Below are 12313 nucleotides of genomic sequence, written 5' to 3'. Positions count from 1 at the left end.
AAATCATGGTTCAAATAGATGTGGAAGGCTGCAGGCCATTTCATGGAGACTTCGTCATTATACGGAACCCACAACATGTGTTAGAGAAGTGAATTGGAAAGGATTCTGGGCAGAAGGAAGAGCAGCCCCAAAGAGCAGCCTGAGAGAGGAAGCCGTAGACTGAAGGAACATGAAACTGCCCGATGAAGCTGAAGGCCTGGACACAGGCTAGACTGGTCAGGGAAGAGTATACCTCCATATAAAGGCATTTGGGGTTTTTAAGAAGCAATGTGATATGACTTTTCTCTCTCTCTAGTACTGGGGATTATTTGAGTCCAGGGCATACACTTGCTAGGCAAATACTCTACCCAGAAGCAGCAAGTTACAGAGGAGGAGGAGGAGGAGGAGGAGGAGGAGGAGGAGGAGGAGGAGGAGGAGGAGGAGGAGGAGGAGGAGGAGGATTTTACTTTTTGAGACTGAATCTTGCCAAAATTATCCAGGTTGGTCTCGAACTTGTTCAAGAGGTCAAACAGTAGTGGGATCACAATTTTAGGCAGTCATGTCTGGCTGTGCATACATGAGCTTCTGGGAGGAACTGCGGTCCTCCCAGAAGCTCAACTTAGCCGTGTGACATCATCAGAGTCATCTGGGGTCTGGAGACAGAGCCTAAAGCCTCATGTCCTCTCAAATCAGGGCAATGGAGAATCAATAGACAGGGCTCATTTGCTGCAGAGGAATCACTGGATTATTTCTTGATTGACAGTCTGCAGTCTCTGCCCTTTCTGTGTGCTTTCCTCTCCTGGCCTTTGTGAGGTGGTTGCACAATGTGTAATAATATTGAGGCAGAAATCGACCTGCTGTTTGTCTTGCAAAGCTCAAAACTCTGTATTGCATCATGGCTTTCAAAAAAAAAATGTCTGTGTGAGAACATTCAGCAGATTCCAGAGACCTTTGAACCCCAGTGTGTTGGCTGTTATCGTTTATGTTTTTTGTAATGTTCTGAACCGTTTGTACCTTAGATTATTAATCTATAACCAAACACAGCTCTGGCTGGATAAGCCTTTTTTCCCAATTGAGGAGGCCAGGAACATGACCAAAATCTATTAGCTTCTCTTAGAAAGCTGTCAGAAAATTCATTTCTCATTTAAAACCTTTATCCTGTTGTCTCTAGTCCTTTATATTTCATGGAATGGTCTCAAGATAAGATCAAAAATGCTGTGTCATGGTCACTACCCAGCAAGCCCAACTCAAAAACTGAGTTCAAAAACTTGTTATTCTTTTTCTACATTCTGATAAAAAGAAGGGGGGGGGGCAAAAAGAAAATACTTACTCATTGCTATCTGCCTTCTATTTCCACACACAAGTATGCGTCAGAGTGCCAGACATCCCTTTTAGCACATTCACAGTATAAATTAATAAACAGTCATAATGGCTATATTGATGAACTGTAGAGAGATAAGAAAAATTCTAGACTTAGTCTAGAAAAGAAAAAGTCAAGCTTCACCATGCAGAGTGACGCATTAAGCATCACCAGCCTGTGACATAGCTGGTCACCTTTCTGAGTCTGTGAACCTGTCCCTCGTTTCCTTATCTGTTTAATTTGGACAACAGGATGTGTCTCATACAAGGTCTCCTCTGGTAGATATTTACTGAGCACCTACACTATCCCTTTCGTGTCCAGTCAGTGGGATGCTAATCCCGTATCATCCTGAACCTGTGACTCTCCTTGGAGAAGAGAACATAAGTAAATAAACGAGCTGACGGTCAGATGGTGACATCATTATGAAAAAATAATAAAGATAAAGAAGAGGAAAGATAGAAGGAGATGATGGAGGAAGAGGAGGAGGGAAGGGGTAGAAGAAGGGGAGGAAATGGGGAAGAGAAGAAGAAAGGAGGAGAGGAGAAGGGGGAGAAGGAAGAAGTAATAGTGATGATAGTGACAGTAACAATGACAAGGACAATGATGATGATGACGATGACAGAGACAACGACCAACGATGACAATGAGGGTGATGATGGAAAACAAGTAAGGGAAACTTCAGTTAGACTTTGTCTGTTCCCTCCAACAGGTTTGGGCTCCAACGAGCCAACCTTTAAATCCAACATTATTAAGAAGAAAGGGGTGGCAACAGGGGGATGATCAATGAGAAGACATTAAAAAAGGAATCAAAATAAAGGCAGAGAAGAAGGAAGGAAGACAGTGGAAATGTCTATGGAAAGACGGTGGGAATGGCTATGGAAGGCAGTGGAAATGGCTTGGACAGACAGTGGGCGTGGTTATGGAAAGAAGGTGGGTGTGGTTATGGGGAAAATGGTGGGGGTGGCATGAAAAGACGGTAGGAGTGGCCGTGGAAAGATGGTAGAAATGGAGTGGAAAGGGTTGGATAAACAATTTAAATTTTAGCCTAATAGCTTGTCAATAAAATAGAATCCTTGGGCTAGCAGTTAAAACAAAACAAAACAAAACTTGGTTAAAGACAATGGCGAGACTTGCCTATGGATGGAAAGTTTTAACTTATAGTGCATGTGGGGTAGACATCAAGAGGTGACTGGACTCTGATCCTAGTGCTCATGGTAAGGACATGGAAGCAGGAGCAAGTAGCAGTTGCTTATCACAGGGCACTGACCCAGAAGCAGAGAGCTAGGGTCACTGCAACCCATTACCCTATGTAGCATCTACCTTCTGCTAAGAGTGTCCCAAACGTCATGGTTTAAATAAGATACAAGTTTATTTCCTGTATGGCCTAGGACTAAAATGGTGCCTCAGAATCCTGTCTCCCTACTACTCAGACTCTCAAGGGAGTCTTGCTTGTTGCAAAGGAGCAGGGAAATGTAGTTTTTAGCTGACCAATTATGAGTTAAAGCAAAACTTTTCTAAGTCTAAAAGGATTTTAAGAGGAAAATAATTTTGGTTTCTGACATACTTCCAACCTTGGACAAAAATGGCTATAGATATTTTTAGCCCATAAAGATGTTGTGTGTCCTCAGAGGACACATCAGCAAATAAATGATTAGCTAAGAAAAGTAGTGAATTGACACATCATAGTGTGTTGACATTTTTTTTTTCTGTGTGTTCCTTGGATCTGTATTGCACAAAAATAACACCTTGGTTTTTGTTTTTGTTTTGTTTTGGGTTTTTTTTTGTTGCTGGTTTTTTGTTTTTTGTGTAAAATAACTGCATAGACACAGCAGCATACCTCTGTAGGGCCAGGATTTGGCAGGAAGGCTGAAGAATATGACTTTGAAGCCAGCATGGGCTATAGGGAGGCTTTGTCTCAAATACAAAGACAAGAGGTTGGAGAAATGGTTCAGTGGCTAAGAGTACTTATCACTCTTCCATAGGACCAAGGTTCAGTTCCCAACACCCCCTGGTGACTCGCAGCTATCTGTAACTCGAGTCTTATGACTCTTCTGGTCTCTGTAGGCACCAGGCATACACACAATACACATACATACACCCAGGCAAGACATTCATACATATAAAATAGAAATAAAAATAAATGAATCTTTCTTCAAGAGAACAGAGCAAGCAACATGACCTACACTGAACAAATAGGGCATATTCACATTTAACATCTCTCTTGGAGATATTTTCCCAGAAACGAAAACAGATTTATATTCTGAGCAATAGACTCTTCTTCTTGGTCCTCTTACCCTTGCATTGATAACAATTCCAAGTCAACCGGGCAGTGGTGACATACGCCTTTAATTCCAGCACTTGGGAGGTAGAGGCAGTCAGATTTCTGAGTTCAAGACCAGCCTGGTCTACAGAGTGAGTTCCAGGATGTTTTTTGAGACAGGGCTCAAACCTGTATGTCTTTTGAGACAGGGCTACACAGAAAAACCCTGTCTCAAAAAAAAAAAAAAAGCAAAAAAACAAAAAACGATTCCAAGTCATCTGTTAGGAACTCAGAGTACCATTTTGTCTTAAAATAATTATAGCTCATTCATTCATAAAACTGTACCATTAAAAATCACCAGTCCAGCTATGTTCAAGAACTTTTGCTCTAAGATCCACTTTGCTGTTATAATAGTAAGTGTATGAATTATTACTCTGTTCTACTCAACATTTGGAGTAGGTAGAAAGAAACTGGGGAAAACAGAGGGAGGAAAATTCATAATTGGAATATATCATAGAAGAAAATATTATTTTCAATAAAAGAGAAATGAAAACAAGTTTGGTGTGTTTACTATGTGTGTGTAGTAAACTAGCAACCGATAACTGCTCTCTACCTCTGTTTAAATAAGTAAAATGAGACAATGTCTGCAGAATCAATTAACCTGTATGTTCACCTAATACAAACAGTAGGATTAGATATTGGAGACCTTTTGCTATATCATAGAATTAGCACTGGAACTGAAGTGGAGGGCAAAACAAAACACCTTGGCTCATCGGTAGACTTTCAGTTGTTCTCATTCTCTAGCAGGTGGCTTTCTCATCTGCAAAATGAGAGATGGGCCTAACTGCACTACTGATGCCTGGTGTGGTCCTGCCACTTCAACATGGCTGTCCTGCGCAGACATCACTAATCAATCACAGCATTTCTGTCTCTTCTACTAAACTAAGACTAAGCTTCAGATTCTTCTCAGTAAAATCCTTACAAAACAATCAAACAAACAAACAAACAACGCCCCCCCCCCCCGAAGCAAATGACGTCTAGAGTCTCTACTTTTGTAGATCTCTACTACTATGTGAACAGGTTAGAATCTGATACAGTACAAAATATAACAAAGGAAAGCTTAAGTTCAGTCAATATGTTGATCTGAAATATGACGGTTTGCAATTTGTACTTACTCTGGCCTTCAGATAGGACACAGTCAAGCTTACTGAACTTGGCTAATTAAAAAAGAAGCTCCCATTTGAAAAGAATGTTGTGTTAGTTCCTCTACCTTGAAGCAGGAGCTTATAAAGCATGAATGTAAATTATATGCAAATATGCTTTGGGGACCTTCCTAGTTCTTAACAACTGAACTCTACTTCTGGGGAAATGAGAAAGAGTCCGTTTTCCAGGAGATAACAGGGAAAGTTTTCAAATGCCTTGAGGAAATCACATTTCACAATAAAATGAGCTAGCAACATTATTAAACTGAGGAATCCTTTGTGGGGTAAGGGGTTGTGTGGCTCTGAGACCATATCTCTTAAATGGCTGTCCCTGCCTGCCACTGACCTGAACCAAGGTGAAGACTCTGGCTGGGAGCATACTCTCGCTTGTATTGCTGAGCATAATAAGACAGGGAAGAGGAGGGCAGGGAGGGGATCATGGCTAAGGCTGTCTGGCAGATCTTCACTGTGCAGAGTTTTCATTAGCTGGACCAGCTGACCAGGGATCATCCTGGTTCCTTGTTTCCTAGAAGCATCATCAGGCATGTGGACAGAACTCTCCAAGCAGATCATGCTTACAATACCAGGAGCAATGTCAGGCTCTGCTGTTGCCTCCTGGGTCTGCCTCTTGCATTCTTGTTGCTTGTGGGAACTTGACCTTCAAGGTGATGGTCTTAAGACTGAGTGGGGCCTTTCAGAAGTGACTATGTTATGAAGGCACCACTCTTGGGTTGGGACTCACATCCTGTAAGAGAATCTTCAGAAAATTACCTGAGTCTTTTGTCCCTGTCACTATGGCGGGACATAGATTCATCCTGCCCAGAAGACATGGGGACCAGGGATCATTTTGGAAATAAAGTCAAGCCTTCCCTAGTTGCTGAGTCTCTGGTGTTTTGAACTTGGCTTTCCCAACCTCCAGAACATTCCTATTATTCATCAAAGTCCTAGGCTATGTTATATTGTTATGGCAACAGGAAAACAACCATGAAGGCATCTCGTTCTTCTCATCTCCTCAGAGGGATGACTCAGAATGCTCACCTCTTCTAAGAGACCAAGATATACCCACAGGAGTTGTATGGCACATGGGTGCTTTATGTTTCAGAAGTGGACACTATCCAAAGACAGGAGAGACACTCTGTTGGCAGCTGCACTTGGGACAGCGTTCCTCATGATTTGTGGTGGGGAATAGGAGCCTGAGGTTCTAGCTATCCAGCAGACTCTCATTCGGGAGATAGGGGAGACGCTGCAATTCCAATGAGGAGAATTCATAGAGGTATTCAATTCTCTGCAACAGCTGTAAACATGACTTCTCAGAGAAGAAAAGCTGCTCCTGCAAGCAGACAGACATCAGCCTGTCATCCCACCAGCTGTTCTTCCACAGGCTCCTTTGCCTTTTGCTCCCCCTCCCTATGCCCCTGTACATTAGGTGCATTTCTAAGCATCACTTGGATCTCGACATTCAGATCTGTGTACATGTTCTCACTATGTCAATCAATCGTGGGTGCTTTCCTCTTGTTACTCTGTCTGTTGCTAGGTTAATTCACAAACCTCTGGACATCTTCTTCCGCATTAAGAATCACACTGAGCAGCCAAGACACGTGCCCTACTGTGAAGAAGGGAAACATGACAACACAGTATTAACCAACCAAGGAAAAGTCAGAGGTCACAGGCTCTGGCCACATCTGTTGCTGATATTACCCTTACCTCCCTGATTTTCTAACACTAGGAGTAGCTGGAGCTAGGAACAAGGAAGAAAGAATATGAAGCAAGATGGTGGCCAAATCTGAGGGGACAGTCACTGAAGCCAGGCTCAGAAAGTGTCCAACTTCAATTTATCCACTGGCTAAGGCTTTGGAACTTTTTTAGGAAGAATTCGGCATGGAGAGAAACATCTTATGTGTATGTCAACATGCCAGACTTTGCAAACATAAGGATAGGACACTTGTGTTTGAATTTCAATTTGATTCATTGATTGATTGATTGAAACTTGAATTTCAATCATTATTAACATAAATGTGTGTCAGACAGGAGTTGAAATACACATAAAGCAAAAGGCTACTATGATTGTTAGTCCCTAAGTTAAATTTAACTGGATGCTGCTGTATTTTATCCTAAGTGGAGTGGGTGCATCTTCAACATTCTGAGGGTTCTGGGGCAGTCTCCAGGTGCCACTTTGCTGAGGTAGTTACTTACAAAATAATTCTGGTGCCCGAGTCCCCCCGTTCTGTTCTGTTTCCGTTGTTATGGCTGTGAGAACTTAAGGAAAGAGAGGCTGATTTGCACTCAGGGTTCCAGAGGGCTCAACTCATGTGTGCTTGGTCCCAGGCACAGAGTACTATTAGATTAAAAGACTAGTGGATTAAAGGACATGAAAGGCAGAAAGCTAGCTTCCTGCTCAAAGATTGCACTTCCCAGTGTCCCTTGTATGGTACCAGAGTCTTTTTCTCCCCTGTAAAGGTTGCAAACAGCTTTCTGTGGGAAATTTCTCTCATTCCCATGCATGCTGGGGTTGACTCATCTGCCTGCTTGGTGATCTGAGATGACCCTAATAAACATGGTCCTGCCTTTTCAAAAGGTCAGATTCGATCCTGCCTTTTCTGCCTCTCTCTGATGATCTAGCAAGGACTACTGTTCATCTCCGTGGACCGGGGAGCTGAGAGAGTAGTCAGGAAGTGGCCTAAACAACCCTAGTGACCTATTCACCCAACCAGTCCTCCTAAATATCCAAAGTGTGACCAAATAGCCAAAGTTTCCAGAACTTTGTGAAAGAGCAAGGCCAGCTGGGTACCATGTGTTCAAAACACGAATCTGTGCAGATCATTTTAACCTAAAGTAGTAACAATCTCATTTCCAGAAACAGAATTTGGATCCATTCTGTCACTAGGGAGTTTGAAAACTCGAGGGGTGGGGGAGTGTGGCGTAATTTGAAGGCAGGACCACTGTGTTAGCCTGACTTAATCTGAACCACTAAAGATGTGTCTCCTCTTTCAGAGGAGAAGGGACCAAAATATTTAAAGAAATGATGAGTTTCCTGTTAGGGAGGTAGGTTGTGATAGCTGCTGAGGGCATTATGGTTCTGAGTCAGGAGATTGCAGTGAGGGTGGGCAGGACAGGAGGGGAGTGGGTGGGATGAGCCCCCACACACTCACACGGACACCATCATTGTCACCGCCACCTTCCCAGCTCTGAAATTTCATGGTACACACACACACACACACACACACACACACACACACACACACACACACACACACACACACACACTGTACCCAGTAGCATTTAAAAAGGTTGACTCGCAGTGAGGTCGCGGATCAGCTGGAAAGTGCAACCAAATCTCCGGTCTCTGAGAACGTGCGGCTCCGCGACGGGTCCACGGGACCTCTCTGTACTATTATGGTCACTTGTAGTCAGTTCATCAGTATTTCAAAAGATAGTTTCCAATAAATTAATCCTTCAGTGTTGAACTGCAGTTTAGTCGCAGACGCAGCCTGAGGGCGGTCCCTTCCTGCTGGTGGGGACGAAATCCTCCCCGAGTGCAGGGACAGAAACAGCCCTTCCGACCGCGTACACACAAGCACGAAAGAAGGCCAGTGGGTCGCACCGAAAATCGCGCCTCGGCTGCTCTCTGAGGCTTAGGAGTTCCTCGAAGGGCGACGCCAGCACCTCGTCCAGCATCAATTAGCAATCTGTGAACTAATAATGAAAACCAAAAGCCAATTCTCAGCGAAAGAAGGTGCTGGCCGTGGCCCGCAGTGACTCTTTGTAGGTGTTGAACGTGTGTGTGTGTGTGTGTGTGTGTGTGTGTGTGTGTGTGTGTGTGTGTGTGTGTGTGTGTGTGTGTGTGTGTGTATTTTTAGATAAGGACTTATTCTGCATGTGGTAATTAGGGCCCCAAGGGGTTGCGATTTTTTTCCCCGTTCTCCCCCACGGGTTAGCTAAGTGGCAGGAGGAGGCAGCTCAAATTCCCACACATCTGGGGTACACAGATACAGCCTCTAATTTCCTGTCGGCGCCACTGGTTTCTTTCGAATTACTTGCTAAGTAAATGATTGTTATAAAACGATGAAGATTCGGTCAATCAAATTAACCCCTTTTGTCCATTACCTCCCTCCCCCAGCACAGTGGTCCCCTTCATTTGCCTAAACTCCTGGCTCGGGACAATGAGTTCCATCTCCCAGGCCCCAGCTATGCTCAAACTGGCCCAGTGTAACCTGAGCGAGAACCCAAGGCCCCCAATTGTTTTGCTAATCAAGATTATTGGCCCATTGAGATGTGAAGGCGCAGCCTGGCTGACAAAAATTGTCAGTTTCCCATGAAATAGTTCTCTCAGTTTAGCCTGGGTGCGGGCAACTATTAGCATATAAATGAAGATTCTCCCTCCTCGGCCCTTCCTCCTCCCTGTCCGTTCCCCCATCCCAAAGGGATGCGAAGAAAATATAAACACACCCCACCCCCAGCTCCCAACCCCCGAGGAGCTTAATCCCGCCAGCGTTTCTCCCGGGTCTGGAAATTTGTGGGCACCAGGCTCAAAGACTGCCTCTGGGAGAGACTCATTTGAACAAAGCTACTTTTAAAGCCATGGCTGCCAGGGCCTAGTCCCCTGCTGACTGTAAGAGCCACTAGCTGTGCTGGGAGGGCACAAATGGCCCAGTGAATGCCAGGGCGAATCTCCAACACAACCTTGGGGACGGTGGCAAAGCCAAGCATGGCTCAGGGGTCAGCCACCCAGACCACTAGCTGGCTGGACCTCCAAAACCGTCCCTGGCCTGCTTTTCTTACTCTGGTTTAAGGGCTGAGGGTCGGTTGGGCATGGCCTTGGTAACCTTGTCTGTTTTCTACCGGACTGTCAGGACAGCCTGACACACAGCTGAGCTAACTGAACACAGAGAAAGTCCCCTCTTCTTGTCTTCTGGTGTAAACTTAGAGCCACAAGGAAGAAAGGGAATATTTTATGTTTAAATGTCATGTATAATGATATATCTTTATTAGCTGAGTGATATTGGCATAAGCAAATCGCCAAAGACACAATGAAAACATTTTTGCATGTATGACCAAGATAAAACCGTATGTGGGTTTAGACACTTGGAGCTGACTTCACTTCCCATGAACTTGGCTTTCTTGGCTCCTAGGTTCCAGAAGCTCCCACCACGCCCCTTAAATTAACACTTCCCCATCCCTCTGCCTCCTGCTACCTGATAGGAAAGGACATCTAATTGCAAAGTGTTCCTAGGAGGCCCACAAGGAAGAATCAAGTCCCTGAAGTGGTCCTGGCCCGTGTGTCCACCCATCCAATGCAATCCTCTCCAACAAAACCACTGTGGACACGTGGGGCTTTGAAGTCCCGGAGCCTGGATCTCAGTGTTGGCCAAACTCTTGACGCTTGGAATCAGAAATAGCTTTGTTTTTATTTGACATGAGTTTGGGATTTTCATGCTGAGAATATGGACTGAGAGATAACTAGGACTTTACCATTGGCTCTATAGATGTAATATATGATTTGATCATTAAAAGTTATAGAAGCAAGTGATAGGTGATTTCTCTGCCTATGAAATGAGCCAAATCAATACAGGCTAGGTTAGATAAAGGCAGGGGAATTGGGAAGCTGCTCTCCAGAGGGTTCACTGGCTCCAAGAGTGGAGGCCAGGGAAGTCACCACGGGGAAAGAGAAGCGGGGGAAGTGGAAACAGAAAGAAAGGGTGTGCACAAAGAGAGGAAGAAAGAGGGGGGGCAAGGGAGAGAGAGGAAGAGGAGTAAAAGGAGAGGGAGAGAGAGCAAAATATCTGGATTATATGGAAGAGCCTCTAGGGGAAGGGCAGCCTAGAACCTTGGCTGGAAAGTTTAAGGTTGGGTGTGGGGTGTGCAAGGTAGGGGACTGAGGGATGCTGGGAGAACCTGGAGGCCAAGTCTGCTTTGATATGTAAAATATGCACCTCAGTCCCTCTTCCCAGGGTGGAAAGCAAACAGCAGTTTCTTTCTCTGGGCTTTCATTTGTTCCTCTATAAACAAGAGAAACAAGTTAACTCTTTGAAGGTCGTGGAAAAAAAATTACAAGATTATGTTTTTGTAAAGTGCCCAGGTTGTCTGGCATACAGCAAGAGCAAGCCTTTTTGTCAAATCACAGGGGAGGAAAATTTAGCAAAACTTTTTATCCCTTGATTTAGTTTGTGGTTGCAGTTTATAAATAGCAAGACCGTCTTTATTTCTTGCTAATGATCTAAATTTTCTTTTAAGATAAATTTATTGTTCTGGTTTTGTTGTTTGTCCAGAAAGACCACACCAGGCCAAACAGTTCCAAGTGAGGTTTACTGAAGGAGAGACGGGCAAAGGTGGCTGTGAAAAGAGAAGGGGGAACAGAGAGACAGAGATCAAATAATCAAAGGGGTCTTCCTTTTATATGGATAGTGACATAGCCACAGGTAAAGGAAGGAGGTGAGCCAAGTGGATTCTGAGAATATGGTGGCTGTTGCCTTGGCAACAAGTGTGCGGGAGGCCCTATAGCCTAGGTGTGATGTCACTGGGTTCGGAGATCCTGATACCAACAGGTTTCATTTCTGTTGCTGTGAAAAAAAAATGTCTTAACCAAAAAACACTGCAAAGACCACAATGAAAGGTAAGAGGTTACAGGCCTGAGCTCTGTTTTCATCAAACTTTCCCTTCCTGTTTTTTCTTAATTTGTTCCTAGCAAGGAAACGAATTAAGAGGACTTTCCTTCTCAAGGTCTTAGTGGTTCCAGTCCATGGGGTAATCTCTTCTGTTCCTAAACTGTGAGGAACTGACCAACACAGCTGAAGGGCATGAGGGAGTGAAGCGGCTCAACTCTCAGCAGCCAGGAAGCTAGGGAGAACAATTAGAGGAAAGGGGTTGAGTTGGGTAAGGTGCATTCTTCCAGGGCACTCCCCCAGGGATCTACCTCATAGTCAGCACCCACCTTCTACTGCTCACCACCTCCTCATAACCAATCATATCATCAATCCATCGAGGCATTAGTCAGATGATAAAGGCAGAGCCCTCTTGGTTTCCTCAGCCTTCAGCTCCACCAGCTAAATGAACTTTCAATAAGCAAGTCATCTGTGGGGATAATTCCTAACCAAACCAGGAAAGGCTTAATCCAATTAGACAGGTATCCTCATTAAAAAGAGGGAGTGTCTAGAAGTGTAGCCTCAAACCTGTTATCCCAACACTCAAGACGTTGAGATAGGAAAATTCCTCATGGGTTCAAAACCAGTCTGGGCTGCACAGTAAGTTCCAGAAGAGACTGTACTACAGAGTGAGATCTTGTCAAAGCAGAAAGAATAGGAAGAGTAGGAGAAAGAAGTACAAGGAATACGCAGAAACAGAGGAAAAGTTCTCCTTGGTAGCCTTGTGAAAAGCAAGGTAATTTGAAACTTTTGTCCTTGAAATTTGTGCTGGCTAGTCTTATGTCAACTTGACATGCAAACTAGAGTTGTCTGAAAGGAGGGAACCTCAGTAGAGAAGATGACTCCAAAAAATCTAATTATAAGGCATTTTCTT

The 12313-nt window shown here is 44.2% G+C and overlaps 1 annotated feature.

Moving 5' to 3' along the window:
* Window positions 7425-10242: an enhancer, noted in NCBI's record as "VISTA enhancer mm984". NCBI's record gives its function as "enhancer in: hindbrain (rhombencephalon)[5/5] | midbrain (mesencephalon)[5/5]" and the evidence as "EXISTENCE:transgenic organism evidence [ECO:0001131][PMID:17130149]".

This window comes from Mus musculus, chromosome 8, assembly GCF_000001635.26.
Source record: "Mus musculus strain C57BL/6J chromosome 8, GRCm38.p6 C57BL/6J".
Classification (NCBI taxonomy): Eukaryota; Metazoa; Chordata; class Mammalia; order Rodentia; family Muridae; genus Mus; species Mus musculus.
The sequence above is the reverse complement of the archived record's forward strand: the minus strand, read 5'-3'. Positions and strand labels throughout refer to the sequence as shown.